The following is a 20,829-nucleotide window of genomic DNA, read 5'->3' on the forward strand; positions in this document are numbered from 1 at the left end:
GGTTAGTTAATTTTCACTTTATTCACATAAATAAGAATTCTCACATGAACAGGGTTGCTCTCCGTAATTCTGGAATCTTAACAACATGTTTTGAATATACATACGCCTTCATCTTTGTTGAATAATCTTGACTTGTTTTTTGGTCTTCTTCTCACTTGGCTCAGCTGTGTTGTTTGTAAGAGAGTCGTTTTGCTTTTCATTTCTTTCCCTACCATTAGCTGAAATGATAACGACCCTATGACGGAGTGAAGAGTTGCGCTACAGCTCTGAAAAAAAGATTCGTTTTCAACAGTCGACCAATACGAAACATCGCTGTTCATGTGCGATAGTCTAGTAGTCTAGCACCATTTTAAGACTAGTATGTCCTATGACTTTGGTTTGTAGAAGTGATCAGAGCCTGATGATCAGTATTTCATATAAATCTCATACCAATCCGTGTCCATGAAGCAAAGTCCACCGTCCAGCTTTTATTTTCCGGATTGAACTCTCAAAATTGTCCTTCTTCCATAACCTGGGGCATCTGCTGACATCATTGTCGGCAGTTCAGGGTCGTATACAACCAGAACAAAACTCTGCATTATGAACACCTTAACTTTTTTGAAAGCCTCTGTGGGCTTCTTGAAGCGGTCCAGGTGAATTTGATGGACTCTTTAAGAACATTTCTCATAAGATGGTAACTTAAAGTACTGCATAATGTTGAGTAAGTTCTGCAGATCAAGGTTTCAACCTCCATAATAAGCATGATATTGTTAGAAATTCATTTTAGAAAAACATTTCTTTGATATGGATCATGTTGTTACACAATGGGAGAGTGGTGTGTTTTTTTTGTTTTTTTTTTTTACCCAGGAAGATCCAAACTAAATTCTGAAACACTGATCAGAACATTTACCCCAACAGCAGGCGCTCCAACCAATTCAGTTCCAGGAAGGAGTCATATCAGCATCATCATGGGCCTCGGACTGGGATCAGTACCTGAGTACTTCAGAGTTCATACTTTCCTCCTATTTTGGACTCTCCGTGTCAAAAAGGCACGTTTTTCCAGTCATACAAACCTGGCTTTGCCTAATGTGTAAGTGATAATAATGTCTGGCAAATTCATAGATTGTAATGAATATGGCATTGATGATGAATCGTTTAATCTTGTGCTTTTGTTATGACTGACTGTGTCTGTGTGCGTTATTTCCTGCGTGATTAATGAAGGAAACGATTAATTAATAAGAAAAAACCCTGCCTACCTGCTGTTTTTTTTATTATTCAACGTTATTCATGTTATATTCAACGCTTAATGAAACGAGAGGAAATGTGCAAACTAGTAGTATTCAGAATTAATGCCATGGCATGCGTTCAACTGTTTACATTCAGGGATGAAATAGGGAAAGCGGGATGACTTAGAATTTAGAAGTACGCCTTTCCTGCAATACAAATCACAGGCAGAAACGACCGTTCAGCTTTCAAAACATCGCTAGCCATGTAAAATGACGCGCCCATAGTTTGCACCAGCAGCCAATCGCTCGGCGCGATTCACCTGTCAATGTGTGCTCATCCAATCGGTGTCCGCGCTTTGGTTACCGCCTACTTGTGTCCGTTCAATCCAATACTTAGAATGATAGCCGCCTTCGGTGCGCGCTCCCGACCGTGACCTGAAGTAACGCACCGCGCAAGCCCTGTCCCGTCCTATCAAAACGCTCCGTTTGTGCAGTTGTGTGTATGTGTATGTGTGTGTGGGGGTCGCTGGGAGAACCGTGCACGACGGTGAGAGCTGTGAGAGAGTGTCCCGGTCAGTCCGCCGACTGTTCGCGCTCTGCGTCATCGCTGCGCTGCCTCTCACGCTGGTAGTAACACAGCCTCTCGCACCCGGGTTGTACCGCAGAGCGGCGGCGTTCTGCCTGGACGGTGGATGGCGGACGAGGCGCCGGTGAAGAGGAGCTCCTGAGCGGTTTCCCCGAACGGCGGCGGCGCACTCGGTGAGCACCCGCGTGCCCTCCCGCTCGTCCGCGCGGCGATTTTTACGCGCCACACTCGACTCGTCGTGTTTGTGCTGATATAATTGGAACCCTCGCGCAGCTCTGCTGTCCGACCGTGAAGCTGTCTGTCACCTTGCGGGCTGCTCCGTCGCGAGGCTAGTAGCTGCGTGGCTGGCAGGCGCGCGTGTGTGTGCCGCCCGCCCGGACGGGCAGCGCTGTGGTGCTCGCGGCTGCGCGCGCGGCAAAGGCGGACCGGCGGCGGCAGTCGACTCGCGTGGCGCGCGCGGGGCGCGCGATCGCGTCGACAGCCTGTGGCTTCGCAGAGCGCGACCGACTCACTGCAGCGCTGTCAAGTGAAGCGCACGAAAACGACCACGGTGGGTTGGCGCAGGAAGCAGGGAGACGGCAGGAGAGGAACGAGATCATCTTGGTGCCGTCGCCTCTTCTGTGCTTCGCTTCTTCATCACCAGTGTGGACACACACACACACACACACACACACGTGATCTTGGTTGGAGTACATGGCCGCGTGTTGTCACGCTCAGTGACTGAGTGGGGGACACTGATTTGGATCGAATGAGCTCCGTGTTGTCAGGTTGGGCAGCTGGTCACTGCTTTGTCGTCGAAGCGGACACCGATGTGCATCCAGTCATTAGTCAAGTTGGACTGTTTTGTTATGGGTTTATTCTGTTGTTGTTGATGATGTTGATGCAGATGTGTGATTATCTGACAGCACCAGGTCAAGCTGCACGGTTGGACGCACATCTGTGAGTACGTGACAGCGGTGGATCAGGTTGGACAGCTCAGCTGGACACGTTGCTGGATGTCACGTGCGGACACATTTGCATCCGTTCGTTTGGCAGACACGTTTCTCCAAAGCGGCTCACGCCTCGGAGGACAGCGCAGCGAGCGCGTTCCAGCAACAGGAGGAAGGGCGCGCGTCGGTGTGTGCCGGTCCTGCTTCTGGTTGGACGGTCGAACGTGCTGGTCGCTTCAGATGCGGACACAGATGTGCGAGTAGGTGACGGCACCAGGTCAGTCTCCGTGTGTGTCGGCGCGTGATCCCTAACCCTGCGTTCGCTTAGTATGCGTCTGAGGGCGACGGTGAATAATACAAAAGTGGGCAGTTCCCCTCGCTGTGATTCATCCGCTTGTTTATTCTGAATGCTGATTCAAAACTGCAGGCAGTGCTGACGAACGCCTGTTTGTGTTTGCTCCTCACTGCCGCATCTCTTTTGTGCTCATCGCTACCCGTGGAGTGCTGTAGTAAGTCAACGGGACCGAGTGGGTGTGCTGCTCCGGGGCTTGGCTTGGACCAGCCCGTCACCCTTACCTGTGGGGGTGTGAAACGGTGGGAATTCAAGTCGAACCGCTGTCCCTTAAGCTGGCGCCTTTCATTCTTGCCACGTGGGGTTTGCGGAAAGTCCGTGACAGATTTGGGATTTGCCTGCAGAGGCGAAATCCTGTCAAATCAAAGCTGAGCCAAACTTACCACCCTGTGCCTGTTTTACAGTGGTGTGCAGAGGACCTGACTTTTTTTTTTTTTTTTTTTTTTTAAATAAAATGTTTATACTGGTGGGGGGATGCGGTGGCACAGCAGGTTTGGCCTGTGCTTGCTCTCTGGTGGGTCTGGGGTTCAAGTCCCGCTTGGGGTGTCTCGTGATGGATTGGCGTCCCCTTCCGGCCTTGCGTCCTGTGTTGCCGGCTTAGGTTCCGGCTCGTTGCAGTCCCGCTCGGGACAAGCGGCTCCGGCCTGTGTGTGTGCGTGTGTGTGTTTATACCAGTTCCTCCCTTCATGAACGCTGTTGGGGTTAGACATCCATAACTTCAATTCACCTTGTCACTTTTACCACCGATCCACAATCAATAAAAGCTTAAATACAAATGTTCCCTCAAATTATTTGCTTGGTTAGGTCCTCCAAAGATATCAGATAAAGTTATCCGTGGGACTAATTTTTTGTAAATAACATTAAAATTTCAATTTCCTTATCGCTTGGAACGTTTGCGATTCATCACAAGAACACGTGCAACGTCCATCCCCTCGTTGCTGAACCCCAAGCGCAGGCTGCGAACACTGTGACAGCGAGTTGAATGAAGGCAGCCCCTCACTCCTCTTTCTGCTCTGCATCCGTGTTTTTCGCTGCCAACTGACGCAGATGTCGAGACACGGGCGGTTTCACGTTGCAAACGCGGGTTTAAAAAATGGATCGGTGAAGGAAAGGCAATTGAAAGGTAAAAATATCAAATGTTTGTGCCTTAAATTCATAACATGAGGGTTCGGCATATATGATAGGCGAAGGATGGCATTTGTAAATCCGGCCATCAAGTCCATAAATAGGCCTTACGCACACTAGAGCGGGGACTATGGCAGGAAGTGGACTGCTCGTATCCGAGGTCCCTCTGGGTGGTTGAACGGTTGCCGTCCTCCTCCCTGTCCCTGGCGGTAGGCTACTTCGGAGTCCAGAAATTACTTCTGGTGCCTGGAGGGCCGCGGATGTCACGCAAGATACGTTGACGCGGGGTTGCGATGCGGGAGTCCACGCAGGGCGGTGGGGGTGGTCGACTCGCCACCCAACCTGAACGCATCTCTTTGGGCTGTGGGCAGAAACCAGAGCGCCCAGAGGAAACCCGCTCGAACACGGGGCAAATATACAAACTCCACGCGGGCTTAGCTGGATTCGAACCCGTGCCCGCGCAGCCCAGGTACCGGACGAGAACGCTGATGGCTTTGGTGTTCTCGTCCAACGTTTTCTTTAATGCTTGTTTGCACGTAGCGATGCCTCTGGAGGTCCGTTCCGGTCAGTTCTAAATTCAGCCGCGAGAGAAAGTCGTGCCGCACGTCGACCGAGAGCTGCTGGTTTGTTAAAATCGGCTGGCCCTCTCGGGATGTCGTTTTTCATCATTGTAGCATCGATCTCTGCTTCTTTCGAAACTGCTTTGTTGATTTGTGTTGCGTTCTCGTCTTATTCCGCGGACGGTTATTTGGTTTGAGCGTTTCAGTGCGACAACTCTCTTCATCCTGGGATTGTGATACGGTGTGGAAAGAGACCCCCCGAAGTGGTCAGTCTGGTTCTGTAAAGGGACTCGCTGGTAATGTGATGCCAAGGTTTTGTTATCGTCGGTCACCGGAGAACAATAACCGAAAGAGATAAAGTCATGGCGCTGAGCACCAGAACAGAGCTGCTCTATTTTAGATAACGTTTTAAAACCGTTCATTAAAATTCATGAAGAAATAACTCATCTATGTCCTCCAACAGTTAAATTATGTGGTAAGGTCTTGCAGGGGTCTTCTAAATGATTTTGAAGCTCAAGTACGGTAAACAAAGTCGTTTGTTGCTGGAGTTAAATAACACCTCTCCAGGTGTTCAGTGTTGATGCCCTCCTGTGTTTGCTGTGTTTGTTTTTTTTTTGTCCTTTATGCCACTGGGAAGTGATGGAAAATCCACCATCTGAATTGCCTGGACGCCTCTTTAATTGAAATTGAATCCAGACTTGCTGGTTTGGAGATAAAGTCGAGCTCTGAAGAGCAGGAGAAATGTATTTCTTTTTCCCCCCGCGGGGGGGGGTGTAGCCGCAGGATGATTTCTATTTAGGCCCCTCTTGTGGAAGTCCACCCGTCTCATGCTGGAAGGTGTCTCGCTCTCCGCGGTGACCCACGGTGAGTCACTCCGACTCGACGGACTCCGCAGACGTGCGCACGAAGCCGGAAGGAAAACTCAAATGACCCAGACTAATAAAACAATAAGCAGACGAACCAGAAACATGCATCCGAAGAGTTGGTAACTAATCTCTTGGGTTACTGAAATAAAGTGCTTTTCGCGTGTGTTTATTTTCATCGTCTGTAGTGCTGCTGTAATTCAATGCCGTGCATAGGCCAGATTTTTTTCCCTAATATGTTTTCATAAAACGCTGGCTTACATTGTGCCTCTTAGTCGCTGCTTCAGATTAAATGTTGTGAATACCTCTTAAGAGTATGTTTATTGGACTGGAACTATTGGCCTTTCCGGGTATCTCCGATGGGGGATGGAGGGGTAACGGCGGCTAATTGGGTAGCAGCCTCGCTGCAGAGGCCCATGGGGTTTAGAGGGGGTGTATCGTTATGCATGGATGGCTGGCTTATGAGACACCATCTGACATGCCTTAAATGTCCACGTCTCGTCCCAGAGGGCTCATCGCTGCCTCCCCGAGCAGAAAGCTTGGGGGGTTTTCGTGCCTGATGTTAGGTTGCATTCGTTGCGCTCATTACATCAACATGTTGAGATACTATTTGCATCGATCAGTGAGGCGGAGGATTTTGTCACTGATTTTGTCACCTGTAACATACTATAATAGACTTCTGGCAAAATAGGAAAACAAGTAATTGACGTTAGCGGATGTCCATGAACAAGTGAAGTACCGATGAAGACTTTCTAAAGCGTGCGGATGTCTTTAAACGTGAAACGCTTGTTGTGTACTGTGGGATACAGTAATGGCGTGGTCAAATCACAGTGAGTTTGAGTCTACAAATTATCATCAAAGTATGATTCTGATCTGAGATACATGGGACCCTTTGAAACTTTGTGGTATTTTGGGGTCCTACTCAAGTTGGGACTTGTTGTTTCTCTGTCATATTTGCTTTGTACCTGGTTCCCCCTGGGCTTTGGAGGCACTTCTGACTAATTCAGGAGAATAAATGACCATGATGATGATTAAAAAATATCCCGGTGCCTAGCAAGGTGTTTCTCTCCAGTCACTGTGGAAGAAGCTCACTTACTCCTGTTGTTGGGTCACCGTTATACCCGGACTTTCCGTGTTTCCATCACACTCTCATCATTTCACTTCTATGGCTACATAATTTTTAATGTCAGATACCAGATCAGGTACAAACTTGAATTCTTCTTCTCATACCTCAACTGATCAACAGCTCTGTATGTGTTTGCAGGTGCTTGTACTTCTCACTGAGGAGCAGATGCTTTCCCAATGTGTCTCCTTCACGTGTTCCTACCCCTGCAGCAGTTGTACCTCACCAGAGAGAAAGAGCTAGTTGTGTACTGGCTACACACGACCTTCACATGTTGTCTGCAATGTGCATCATCCCCGTCCTTGACCCAGGGACCACAATGTGTGTTGCTAGCCTGCGGCTGGCGCTGCGATGTTTCACCCTGCCTCCGAACGGCGCACGCAAACCCGTCCTCGAGGTAACTCTGTTTTTGGGACTTTGCCCACCATGTGCCTTCTGAATGGCCAGGCACGGCCTCAAAGGGTGAGAGCACGATGTAGCCCTTCCTCTCTTCCTCGACACCTTCCTCCCCTGTGGAACTCCTCCGCAGTCGGGCGCGGCATCTGCTCCTCTTACTGACACCCGCTGTGGTGTTTGTTGTCTGAGTCAGGCTAATGAAACATCTCCCACTGTTAGGTTTTTCACGCTGCACGAAGGCTTCGGTTGGAATCGTCCAGCTCGGATGCCATTGAAGAAATGCTTGAGTCATCCGCTCTTCGTGATAGACCCATGACAGAAGCGAGGCTGGGACAGGTCACACGTCTGACATCCATTCATATCTGAAATAATGTGCTTGATGACCAGGCTCACATCTTCTCAAATCCTCTTGAAGGTGTGGCTGCTGAGCTCTGTGTGGTAGGTGGAAAGGCATATTAAAAAGGACGTTTACCGGGTGGGAAAATGTTACTTTCACATTTTACAAGCTGCTCTTGGTCCTACAGAAGTCCTCAAGATGCTTAGGGCCTACAGGAGCTCTTTGCACAGTCTGTTCAAACCAGGTTCAGAGACAACTTCTGTTGGACAGCTTCAGTAAGAAATAAGGGTTCAACGATGGAATAAATGGAGCACATTCAATTTCCATATATGTTTTAGTAGAATAAACAAGTGAGGGAGCAGCTAGTGCAGTAGTTAGAGCCACCACCTTTCACTTGAAGGCCCAGGTTCAAATCCTGCTCCCACTCTGATATAGTAAAATCAGGGCCACGGCTGTGGTACTGGCTGCAGCTGCAGCTTTTCAACCCAGGTTTTGTGTGTACATAAAGCGGGTCCTAGTTTAACTGTGTTCTTCATCCTTTTTTTTTTTTTTTTTTTTTTTGCCCAAGCTGTTTAAAGTGGCCTAAAATCAGGTATTTCTGTGAATGGGAAGGTGGCTGTGAACTCTGGAAAAGCAAGAATTTGGGCAGCTTGGCCACTGAGAGTAGAAGGTATGGATTTGCATATTCACATTCCCTTGGCTAAGCTGTCGCTGATGGACACAGGGTCGGTCTCTCTCTCTCTCTCTCACAGCTCACACTCTCTCTCTCTCTCTCACACACACACTCGCACACACACTTATTCTTCTCATTTGCTCAGTCAGTTGGTTGCTCTTTGACCGAGATGACTTGAACATCTGGGTGGTTGTGCCGGTCAGAAACCTGCTGGGGGCCATTGCTTCACCTGGAAAAGTACTGCAGTCCGCTGCAGCCCCCGCCCCCCCCCCCCCCCCCATATCACAGTCCCAGATCATGAAGTATTTGTGTTGCTTTGTCACTTCGCTGGCCACACAGGTCTCCCCTTTGCTGTTCTCACGCGGTTTTGAGGATGAAGGCACCAGGGAATTATTAGACAACGGTGGCTTTGACAATGGTGCGGAATCTGTAATTCGAGATCAGGGCTCTAATCCTCAGTAATGTTTCTTCCTTCTGAGCAGATTTAAGAAAATAACAATAATGGGAAGAGGAGCCCTGCTGGTTCTGAGCCCTCTGTGATTCGCAGGCTACGGTGTTCTCTTCCTCGAGTTTCTGCTTCAATTTGACCACCGTCACAAGCCGTAAATTGCGTCCTTTACGTCCCTCGGTGGGAACGTGCGGTTGTCTTTGATTAAAAACCCTGGCGACATTGTGAGATTTGGCAGTTTATTCGCATGTTTTATCTTGCATACTACATTAATGGGGTATCAAAGCATGTCCTGCTGGCCCCCATTACCTCTCCTTCCATGCCAGTCCACAAGTTCTGCTTTTACATGGCAATTACAAAGGAACATGGCAATTAACGGCCCACAATTCCACTCCATTTGCAGTTTCTGCTAATGAGTTTATCTGCCCAGGTGGATGATGGGGAGGAGCAAAGGGGGTCTTCCTGCTTCCCGTTGTCCCCAAGGTCATGGCGATGCTTGTTTGGGGTAGTGGAGATTTGCTGTGTGTCGCATTCTATCAACAGGCTGCAGTCGGGCGGCGGCGGCACGTCGCCGTGCTCCGTCGTACTTGTCAGCCCCTGTCGGGACACGCCGTCGGCGACCACGTTGGCTGACCTGGAAGGGAGATTCTGAAGCAGTACTGTTTCTGAACAGACCCCGCTGCAGAGCGGATGGAGGACGCTCAGGATCCTCTTCTGGGTATCGATAAAGCCTTTATCTCGTGGCGGATCTTTCGGCGAGCCGACAGGTTTGGTTTACCGCCGCTCTCTGGTTCCGTTTGCACAGCGCGCGCCTCTTGCGGTAAGCAGGCTGCTTCCAGCCATCTCCTTGCTGCGTTATGTAACGCTCGCGCCTTCCCGTGGACGTCAGAGCGGTGCTTTGTGATGCTCGATCTGTGTCCGAGACAAGGCTGCTGAGCTCTCGGGAATTTGACGCCGCCTCCGGCATCGGCGGGAGCCGAATCGGCGCTCGCGTGGCTCACGGATCCATGGCTGCGTGGCGTTTACGGCTGTTGTCGCGTTGATGTTGGTTGCTCGGAGACAACTTGCCCCGGTACTGTTCCCCTTACCCCGATCTCCCCCGTATTGCAAGGACTGCCTCAATCACAAAGGTCAGCTACACCTAACCCACGACCAGTGAAGGTTAACTGAGGTCAGAGCCATTTTTTACTGGACTGTTTACAAAACCCGCTAAGGTTCTCCCAGCATTCTCCTTTCTCATCCCCAGATGAAGCCGATCCAGTATCGGCCCGATGGAATGCGTTCTCTTTCGATCCACTGAGAATGTCTCATTATTCCTTTCCAGGTGGACTTCTGAAGGTGACGGTGCGCTAAAATATGATTGATTGCGCGACCGTCGGCTGCAGCGTGTCCGCTCTCGCTTCGCTTCTCGCGTCTCGGATGGATCGTCACGGAGGCCGGGCGCCGTCGCGTCTCCTGTTTTATGCGAAGGAGGAGCTAAAACGGGCCCGAGAGCTGTCGCGCTTGCCTTGGCCGCCTGGTCGGCAATCGCTCCGGCTTCCATTTTTACATGGGACGGGGGAAAGAAATACCACGGTCAGGTGTGCCTCTTGTTTCGTTTCACAGCAGAGGGATGAAAAAGTGGCGTTGGGACGTTCAGCTGGAAAGCGGAGCAGGTGCGGCACGGTTCGCGAGGCCCGCGTGCACTTTGTGCATTCAACGGAAACATTTTAATTTGATCCCTGCTTTAAAACAGGTTGGATTTATTCCCCGAAGCTGCGCGCTCTGGAGCAATTCCACGTGCTGTCATTTTTGTGAAGCGTCTGAAATGTGTGGCGGACGAGAAATGATCCCTGAACAGTATGATAGGCAGAATATGGCGAGTGCACTGGAGTCTCTTTTCTTATTTAAGTTAAAATATTCTCTTTTGCTGAATCAAAAAGAATTCATGTTTGAATTTGATCTGGCTCCGTTCTGCATATTAATGTTACACACACACACACACACACACACACACACGAGTATATAGCTGCTTTTGACACAAAGTATGTCTAAAACCCTAGTGATGTTAATGGAAGAGGGGGAAAGGTCGATAAATAAACACACTGCATGTGGGGTCACTAAAAACACATCTGAACGCACAGTGTATAAACAGTGTATAAATACAGTAGAAACAGCTGCTGTTCTCGCTTTCTGAACCGTTCCGCAGAAGGATGAATGTGCAAAGGAAGGAAACTGTGAGGCCTAGATTACGCAGAACGAGAATGCCAGGAAAGCGAGCGGTCTCTAGTCGCCCCCATTTAAAAACGCGTCGTTTCTTAGTTTGCTTCTCGCGTGCGGATCGTCCGTGTGCTTGCTTCGGCGTGCTGGCGCAGCGGGTAGCGAGCGCGGCGTTGTGCGCCGTCTCCTTGCGGTCTGAAGGCTCTCTCTCGGTTGAGATCCTGCTGTGTCGTACCACCCTTGATGAAGGCACTTGAATGGAACGACCCTGAATTTGTCCGGTAAGAGTACCGTGCTCTATAAATGGCACGCCACTGTAAAGTTGATTTTGTGACATTTTCGGTTGCCCAGGGTAAAAGCGTGAGCTAAGTAAAGGTTAATAGCAATATTGCAGTATATTATTGCATAAGATGATGTTGCATGAGAAATGCATGGAGGTGCAGGGTGGTATTGAGAAGGGAAACGAGAGATTTCTGCTTGAACTCATTGATGAGGATGAGCAGAGGAAAAGTTTACAATGGTTCTTATTTAGGTATTTTTATGTATAGGGTAACCCCCCTCACCCCTTTTATTTTTTTTATTTATTTATTTTTTTTTTTTAAATGGATCTTTGCCTTACACACACTTTTTGTGGAGTGTGGTCCATTTGAAGGTTCCAGGATATTTCCTGGAAAACCTCGTCCTTTGGCTTTGCCGCGGTATTCGCTCGGAAATGTGCTGCACAAAAAAAGGCAACGCTTAAGACGTGCTTTATAAAAATAATTGTTGAGAGATGGGTATCCGGTGACTCTCGATGTTCTGCGAGCGCCCCAGAAAAAGCTCTAAAGCTTCATTTAGGGAGTTGCCATTCTTTTTAACACACTCGCTGTGAGGACCGTTGTCCATTTCATGACCACCTCCGTTCCCGGTAACTAATCTACTGTTCTCGCAAGACACAAATGTCCTCTCTGAAGGCTGACTCTCTCGTAAGAAAAGACTTGCACAGATGAAGATTGAATTGAAAACATATTCAGTTTTTTTTTAATCGCTCTAGTAGCTCCTAAATAATAATTCATCGCCTGTTGTTGTATTACATTTTATTGTAAATTATAGGTTTGGGGTTTTTTTTCCTCTCTTCTGTCTTGGTGAAGTAAATGAGAATGAATAACCGCCGAGTGTGAGTAACAGTGTGAGATAAATAGATGTATACTGGTCGTACATAGTGACCATATGTCTGTTTTTAGTTTGGGACAGTTTTCCATCCGTATATTGATAAGCAGGTATCTTATTTTTCCTCTCTTTGTTCACTTGCGGGACAAAGAATGAATGATTTCAATCAGTGCAGTGATTTAGCTTACATTTTTTGCTTCTATGGATGAGTGACCCAGTGTAAGTAGTGTATCTAGCAGTGTAAGTCACCACGGTGAATAAGGTGTGTGCGCTGATAAAACTATATAGAGTTCGATTGAAGTCGCTTTAGAGAAACGTGTCTATTAAATAAATAAATGCAAATGTTTGAAGCTTCTTTTTCCACCTCAAGGTTTGATTCTTCCAGTCTCTCAACTACCAAGTTGCTCACAGCTTTACGGTACATTTATTCCATTATTATTACAGTGCATTGTGGGGCCTGTACATATGTCGTGAGTTGTTGGGAATTAATGTGAGGACCGGCACGTTCAGGTTGAGTTCAGTTTTTTTTTTTTTTTATGCTTGTTGCAGTGATGAACGATGTGCTGGTAGCGTTGAGATGAGCTCTTTCTTTGGACACCTCATTGGGTCACCGTTTTGTTCATCTCTTTGTCACCATCAGCTTGCAAATGCAGGGCTTCCCAAGGGTTGACTTCCAGGATGGTACTGTTTTTGGAGGAGAAGAACAGTTGTTTTTCCAAACTAGCGTTCTCGTTATAAGGGTTGCTTGAGTGTGTTAAAAAATAAAGTCCTTCAGATGAAAGTCTTTGGTTTTTGAAGTTCTGGTCGCTGCTGGCGGTTGGGACCTTCCTGAGTAATATATTGGAACAACAGAAGAATCCAGTTAAGGGCTTGGGCGTTCAGAACCTCCTGGTACCCAGGAGTCTAAAGCAATGATGGGAGGGACCACACACTCTTGTCTGAGTAGTTGTTTATTGTAAGTTGGCGGACGCGTTTCGGCGGGATGCCTTTTTGCCGACGTTCTGTGTCGGCAGGATGCCTCCATCATCTGTCACGTTAAGAGAAATATATTTTGGTAATCTCCTGCGTGCTCCCCCGTCTTTGCTTTAGCTTTTCAAGTGACTCATTTAGTGCCGTCCGCACGAGGCTTCGCCAGTGTCCCGTTTTGGAGTCACCAGTTCGGCTGAAATGCGGGCCTTTGGGTTGCGGGGGCGTGAGATGAGGGCATCCGGAGAAAACCCACACAAACGCGGGGGGGAACATGCCGACCGCACGCAGGCTGAGCCCGATCTGGAGCCGCGTCAGATCGCACAGCTCTGGTGTTGTGACACAGCGGCGCTACTTACCGCACTGCTCCTCCACTTGTTTCCCGAAGGAGCAGAACTTTTTCGCCTACAGCTAGTCAAACTTTTATAGGAATGCTGACCTCCGAATAAACGGCGGTCTCTCCAGGATAACGGCGTCTTGCATTTTCGAGCCGGAATGTACCATTTTGGCTTTACCGTAATCCTTTACTTGTTCCGCTTGCGCAAAAACACATAATGAGATGTATTTGTCAGGCTTTTGAGGTGACTTGATGACACAGGTGCCTGGTGGCGGTGCCTCGTTCGCTCGGCTAATGGGCTGCTCTTAATGAAGGCGGTTCTGCTCCCTGTCGCTGTGCCGTGGGAGCCGTCGGAGCTGCCGGGGGCGATCGAGGCCGAGAGCAGAAGCAGAAGGCAAAGGCACCAAAGGCGCTGCCGGATCAGCTCTGCCCGTCTTGTGACGGTGACCTTGCGGTGGCGAAATGCCTCGTCCGCCGGGACTCTTCCGGCTCGATGTGCGGCTCTTGGGTCCGGCCGTGCGGGTCCTCGCTGTCCACCTTCCCGTGCTGAAAGATTTGTCCTGAAAAATGGCTGCGACCTCAGAGAGGGTCGCTTCGGATTTTTCACCCAAACCCGGTAGCGACAACAGCAGTTTCCTAAAATAAAACTTGCAAAATAATGTGAACTGGCTTTTTATTATTCATTAAAAAAAAAAAAAAAAAAACACTTGCTCCATTATGTGTTATCCTCGCTCTCCTACGTTCTTTTGGTTTCTTCCAAGTCGTTCGTATTTCTGGAACATGCCGCGTCACACTTGAGCGTGCGTTGGGCTCTCTAACGTGACGGAACTTGCGGTGATTGTGGGAAAGCTGCTATTTTCGCTCCGGCCTCCAAACCGCAAGGAAGGACCGCACGGACATTCGTCTTTGGAGCACGGCAGCCGACGCGACAGAGATGGGGAACGGCTTAATTCCGTGGCGTGTTGCAGGGACGTTGTGGATGACGAGACAAGACCAGTGTATATTTGCAGCATTTAATGGCAGGCATGGAAACCTCTTCGTTCTTGCTGGCGGCACGAAGAGGAAGGAGGAGAAGGGCGCGGTTTATCTGCTGTTCTGCCCGTGCTAATGGGCCCCGACCAGAGGCCAGCTTGAGTTTCCCAGACACCCTTTATTCACGCACAATACAGGTCTCCTGCGATAAAAGGCACTTAACACTCGCGATTACTTTTTAATGAGCCGGCTTCGTCGTACCTGACTCCTAACCTGTTAAGGTGCGGTGGAACGGCGGCATCAGGAGGGCGACGGACACGTCTTCGCCGACCTTCAGGACCCAAGGTCCTTTACGGTTTTGCTGGAGCGAGGTGTGTCCAAGGAAGTGAACGAACAGAGTAAAAATTGAGCTTAAAATAACAGGACGTCGTGCTTGGTGGTTGGATGCCGTTGTGTTAGATGTCAACGGTTTGGCTGGGATTCGCACGCCCTTCTCATCTTTACCAACCAGTTCCACACTGTCGCTTTGGTCCTGTCGCGGCCCAGCCACCTTTTATTTTTTAGAATTTGTTGAACAGCGCAACGGAGAAAAAGTGGGTCAGAGAAACATGGAGAGACAGTCAGTGTTTGGAAAAATGCAAATACATACAGGCACATCATATAACTCAAAGGCAAAGGGTTACAATATTCAGCAGCGGTGAGAAGTTCCAAAGAAGTGCAGCTCCGGCTCCTGTAGATGACTTTGACGTTGTCCTGCAGACTGCATACGAACTTTTCTCGCGGGAGAGCGTTGGACGCTTGAGTGAGACGGACGTTCGTCTTGGGAGCGCGGCAGCCGGCGCGATTTCTGGTGTGGATCGGGCACAAGTCGGACTATTTAGGAAAGGTCTTTAGAGTAGCGACACGAGCGTCATTCCAGTCATCTGGTACCCAACGACGTTCTCGTAGCAGGTGCGTCAAACAGCCTCACGTGTCCCGTGAAGGTGCGCTGCAGTAAGATGAGTCCAGCGAAGGGAGTTGGAGTAAAAGGAATACTCCTCTGAATTATTTTTTTTCTAACCTGGATGGAAAAGAAAAACAAGATCTTCTCGCGACGTGTTTTCCAGAAGAATGTAGACGAGGACCTCGTGTTAAAAAGGCTGTTTCGTGTCACAGAAATGCTCTTTCGAGTGCGTGTTCGGTCATTGGCGGAGGTTGCGCGCGTCCTTTCCGCCGTGTTCGATTGCACCCTGCTGCCTGTTCTGCAGCTTCGCTTGGTCAGTGTTTCTGGGGTCCGTGTGCTTGGTGTTGAGCTCTTGTCCCTGGGCGGGATCACACTTGTACCTTGAAATGCTCCTCGGACAGATGCGCCCTTTTCTCCGTAGCCTGGAACGCTGCCGCCCGTGTTTTGTTACTGCATTATTTATTTGCTCGCCAGGTTCCTGGGAAGATTGTTTTTATGTAACCCATTTGTGCTCCTGTATGGCAGCTGCATCGCTGAGCTTCCTGACCTTCTCAGCATCCCAGCTTGCTGCGTCAGCGTCATACTCGCCGCTCTCACCATCCCGGGATGTTCTGAGGGTCCTGAACTCGTGGCCCTTGTTTCTGAATGATTAACTCGCATGCGAAATACTCGGGACGGCGGTGTGCGAGTGTCTGGCTACGAATTTGGAGGGTGACATTGACGGATCATCCGTCTCCAGCGGCTTTAGAACCTCAGGGAGGAGACTTGGAAGCGTATCGCTGTCAAAGTCATTTCCGTGACCTTGGCGGACGAAGAGGACCGCTTTAATTATCCAAACGCTGCTACGCAACCTGAACGCAGGCAGAGCCAGACGTGTTTTTGAAATGTGACCTAGGTGCATGTTCCTGGAACGCCGTCGCTGACGGTGTCTTTGAACGTGGGCCCACGAGAGAGGCTGAAGGAAACGGTCTCTTCTTGTCTTCTGAGGACACGAGCATGAGGTCCCAAGTCTGCTGGCCTCTCCGCGCCCCTAACTGTGACCGTGTGTCCCCGCCTTGCCTGGCAGTGGTGTGGGTCATAGTGGTAGAAGTGAGGAGACGTACAGCAGAGACTAGACAGCGCTGGAAGTGAAAACCGGCGATGCCCAAGCCGTGTGCCGGGTGCAGGTCCTCAGCGATTCGGGCCCTGCTGCGTGTTTCCAGCGTGTGTTCGGTCTGGGTGTGTCAGTGGGCGGCGTCTCCTCTCGTTCTCAAGCGCAGGCCATTGTGTTTGTGCCGTGTGGAATTTTCCTCGTAGCAGTTTGCTTTTTAAAGCTTTGTGTTCACATAGTGTTTCTGGTCGAGAATTTTTTTTTTTTTATTGTAATATAATAGTTTTAATTTATGAAAAGCAGAAATATGTGTATGGTTCTGTGCTTTTGGAGGCAGGCCTCTGGGAAGGTCCCCCCCCCCCCCCCCCCGACCAACGGAGAGGAGGTGCCTCGGCAACGTCTTAGCGATGAGTGTGATTACAGAGGAGTCGAGAGTGAAGCATAAGCATCTTTTCTTCCAGATGCGGGACTTTGAGCGCCGCAGAGGCACATCCCCAGTCCTTCTCTGTGCAGCGGGAGTGGGGGGCTTAACTCGTCCCCGCTGTTTACTTGGCCGTCCCGTCGCAGCGTGCTGGCAGGGGTATGTGCAATGAACCCTTCTCTAGGCCCCCGCCGCACGCCTGCTGAACGCTCCTCCCCGCCGCTACAGCCTGCGGGGAGGGGGGGCGCCCTGCTGGAGCCGAACCCCTCGCAGCCACCGGGGGCTGCGTCATAAACGCTCGTCTCGGGGCGAAGCCCCCGCTAGTCGAGCGCTGGCCACCTTGGCTTATTCATTTATTTGCTCTTCTTGTTTGCTGTTCTAATGGATTGGTTTTTTAACGACACATTTCGTTTAGAGCCATGAGTTACTCATGTAAGTATTGGAGCACAACCGTTGCGAGCTCCTCCACGGCGGTCGCTCTAATGGCCACGAGGCACCTGCGGTCTCGATTCGGGGGAGGCTACTGAGATGAAGTTGGATCTCGGCATTTCGTACGTGTGTCGATCCAGCGCTGGTCTGTGCCTCTGCTCGGACGCTCCGGAGAGGCGTTTGAACGGCGGGAGACTGCAGCGTGGCCGGCTCCATCCCTAAATGGCGTATTTTACGTACGCTCCCCCTCCCCCACCCTCGCTGCTGGTTTGAGGCCCACTAGTGAGGTCTGTGCAGTGCCAAGTGGAGAGGCTGGTGCTGACCCATCCGCTGACTTAGCACAGCAAAGCATTTTCCCTAATTGAAAATCTTCATCAGCGTTGCTGGGCTGTCGGCTTCCCTCCGGTCGGCGCGCAGCCCCGGAGCAGAGATCCCCCTTCCCATCCCTCCGCCGCCCGCTCTTCTCCTCGGCCCCGTGTTCCGCCGTGTCCTGTCTGGCGCCCGCCGGCTGCGAGCATCGCCTCTTGTCCGTCCTTCACGGGCCTCTTGATGTCGGCGACCTCCTTTGTCTGGGGGGATGGTCGGAATGGCTACAAATGGCGTTTCGGCATGCTGGGCCGGCAGCGATTCCAGGGAGTGCGGATCAACGGCTCGCGGTTCCTGGGTCACCCTGGCTGTGCTGCCTCCGCCCTCCATGCAGAGACGTTGCTCCTGCTGCCCATCGAGCATTATGGCGGTCGCGCGCCCAAGCTCTGGCACGTTGTTCGGCTGCTCCAGAGAAGCGTGAAGCCCTCCTCTCCATCCCTGTGTGGTATTTACGTTGACATTCGTACATTTAGTTGACATTCACAATAGAGTTGTTGAACTACATCAAGTGAGTTACCCACTTATATGGCAGAGTACTTTTTTACTGTATCATCTCAGGGCGAGTACCCTGATCAAGGGTGCTGCAGCTGGAGGGAGGGTTTGAACCTGGCTCCTTTTTGTCCGAAAGCATCTAATGGCTCTAACCGCTTTGTCACCTCCTGCAGAAACGTCCCACAAGTTCCACCCAATCCGTTGGGGTGCGTAGCCTGCCCCCCCACCCCCAGTGCCATGTACTTTCACCAGTTACTGTTGCCCCTTTGCGTTTAAAAGGAAATGCTGCTTTGAGGTCCTTTTTCAGACTTTAGTAACTGTGAGAACTGTAATCTCCATCAGCGGGGACTTTATCGCACAAGGGCCACCCTGTTTCACCCTTGTTTTGCAGGAACGGCACAACCGCGTTCAGGAATGAGATGGGGCTGTGAAAAGTGTGCCTGCCTTGCCTCTTGGCGGCATACGTACTGTAGACCGTTCCAGAACTTCTTCAGCATGGCCTTTAGGAGCCTCCATTTTCCTTGGATGCCTGTTTTTCCTCACCGGTGTGACCAGAGCCACGGTGCCATTTCATTGGGTACCAGCTTCCAAAGCGGGTAGGAATGAAGAGCCCCCCCCAAAGCAGAATTAGCCGAGCCTTTTGTTGGAGGAGTTGTTAATGTTATCTGTGTTAAGGGGAAAGGAGGGGGGGAAAATAAATGAGCAAATGTTTCATTAAAAACTACTAAGTGTCAGGAAATGCTTTCAGTTGTGATCAAATGACTTGTAGTTTTTTTAAGTGCGAAGAAAAGTGCTCGTGGAAAGCGTCACTGAAGGCCTGCGCGCATCTCACCGCGCTCTCTATTCATGCCAAATCCATTACGGATCGACACGGAGACACCCTCGCTTACAGTCAGCCGGGAGCGTCGTTACTCACACAGGCGCGTACGCACACATACACCCGAGCGCAGCAGGGGAGAGTGTGCGCTTTGTTGTCCCGGGAGCAGGTACGGTCCTGAATGAGGCATGTCTGCCGCCGAGGTTCATGGGAAAAGACGGAGGCGGCAGGTTGGCTGCACGCGTCGCGTGCGTCTGGCTGCGATCCTGGGTGGCGCTCTTGCCTGCGGCAGGAGGAGGCAGCGACTCCGTGCGTCAGCACATGTAGGCCACTGCTGCGCCTTCTGCTTCCAGCGCAGGGACGCGCTTTGCTCCCCCCCCCCCCCGCCGGATTGCACGCGGAGGAAAGCGCTCTGGCAGGAAGCGAGTCCGCTGCTGCTGCACTGGATTCGTTTCGGTGGTTATGAATAAAAACGAGAATGCGCCGCTTACTTCGGCTGTCGGGGCGTCACCTCAGCTCCGTGTACAGCTTTACACGCAGGACTAATTCTCCTTTTCAGCAATTAAAAAAAAAAAAAAACATTAATTTGTGCTCAAATATTAGTAAAAATATAAATGTTCATTTATATCTGTACGGTTACACACACGTTGTCTGACGCCCCTTGAGCCGAGCGGGATTACAGTGAACCAGAGCCTAACCCGGCCACACGGGGCACAAGGGTGGAGGGGGAGGGGACACACCCAGGATGGGACACCAGTCCATTGCAAGGCACCCCAAGTGGGACTCGAACCCCAGACCCACCAGAGAGCAGGATCCAGCCAATCCCGCTGCGCCACCGCGCCCCCCCCCCCGTACGAGTATTTCTAGTTCAAACAAGCTGCATATATGTGGACTTATCCAAATGGTCTTAATCTACACAAAAGACCACAATGATATACATGGTCTTGCAAAGCGGCAATAACACATTTCACTGCGTAATCGATAGGAGAGTAAACGTGCAAACTTGAGTAGTGATTTGCATGTAACGGTGTATAGCGGTGCGTCTAGTGCAGTACTGCAGTACTGTAGAATCATTGATTATCGTTCTCAAGTGCGCCAAGACTTGTGGACAGCAACACATATACATCTAAAATAAAGCTTATTATGAGCTGTGGTGCTTTCACTATATTTTTTTTCCCCCCCCCCACCATCAGACTCGCCTCCGTCGAAAAAGCGTTGATAAAATTTGATGGATTTTGGTCGTGCCAAAACCGTTCGAAGTTGGACAACGTTTGAATTTGAACTTTGTCACATCCCTGTTCTTAAGCATAGAATTTTATTTATTTTTGTCTTTCTGATGTCTTCAGAAATTGGGCAGAATTTGATGGGACGCAAAAAACGATTGATATCGAGCGCTGGTTTATTCCGCTGGTTTGCAGTGTCAGTGGAGCAGCTCCCGGGAGACCCCGCGCCGGAGAACGTGGTAAGTGCTGAGCGTAGAACGAAGCTCGTGAAACGGCTCATGTTGCCGAGTTTATCGAGTTTCGATGGTTGGTTTTATGCAGGATTGTGCTGCTGGTTCTCTAACTGGGTTTCACCCTGGAGCAGGTGAAGCTGAGCTGCTTTCTTTAAGGCCACCCAGTGCTGTTAGCAGTCCTGAGACCAAAACTCGCTGACCTCTCTGGTTTCACTGATTCTGTTTTCCCCTCTGCCTTTCTCAATTTAGTACGAGGCTCTACAAAATTCCGTAGAAGGCTTGGCAGCACACACTTTTTTTCTTCTTTTTTTTTTGGCTCAATGTTTGTTTTTGGCCGTTCGAACCCTTCCCACCTAGTATTGCCCGACCTCTTCTGACCGCACACGTGTCAGAGCATCCGGGTCGATGCACGCGCACTGTGGCTTCACTTTGAAAAAGATCTACACACCATCAAAGAACCAACTCCTTTTCCCGAGATGCTTAAGCTGAAATGACTTTGTGTAACGTCTTCAACTTTTCTTACATTTAGCAGATGCTTTTCTCCAAAGCGACTTCCAGTGAGCTCTATGTAGTGTTATCAGCCCACACACACCTT

At 50.1% G+C, this 20,829-nt stretch overlaps 1 protein-coding gene across 6 annotated transcripts in view; it reads left to right on the forward strand.

Moving 5' to 3' along the window:
- The first annotated feature begins 1,614 nt into the window (after nt 1-1,614).
- The window catches only part of LOC108924285 (double-stranded RNA-specific editase 1-like), a 108,305-nt gene continuing 89,090 nt past the window's right edge, over nt 1,615-20,829 (forward strand). For 3 of the 6 annotated variants that reach the window (XM_029247158.1, XM_029247159.1, XM_029247161.1), the window contains exon 1: nt 1,615-1,964. The gene's annotated coding sequence lies outside the window, so the exon portion shown is untranslated. Of the gene's footprint in view, nt 1,965-18,091; nt 18,558-20,124; nt 20,241-20,829 lie in introns of those variants that run through there. The other 3 variants (XM_029247160.1, XM_029247162.1, XM_029247163.1) reach the window with 3 other exon arrangements.

This window comes from Scleropages formosus, chromosome 21 (genome assembly GCF_900964775.1).
Source record: "Scleropages formosus chromosome 21, fSclFor1.1, whole genome shotgun sequence".
Lineage (NCBI taxonomy): Eukaryota > Metazoa > Chordata > Actinopteri > Osteoglossiformes > Osteoglossidae > Scleropages > Scleropages formosus.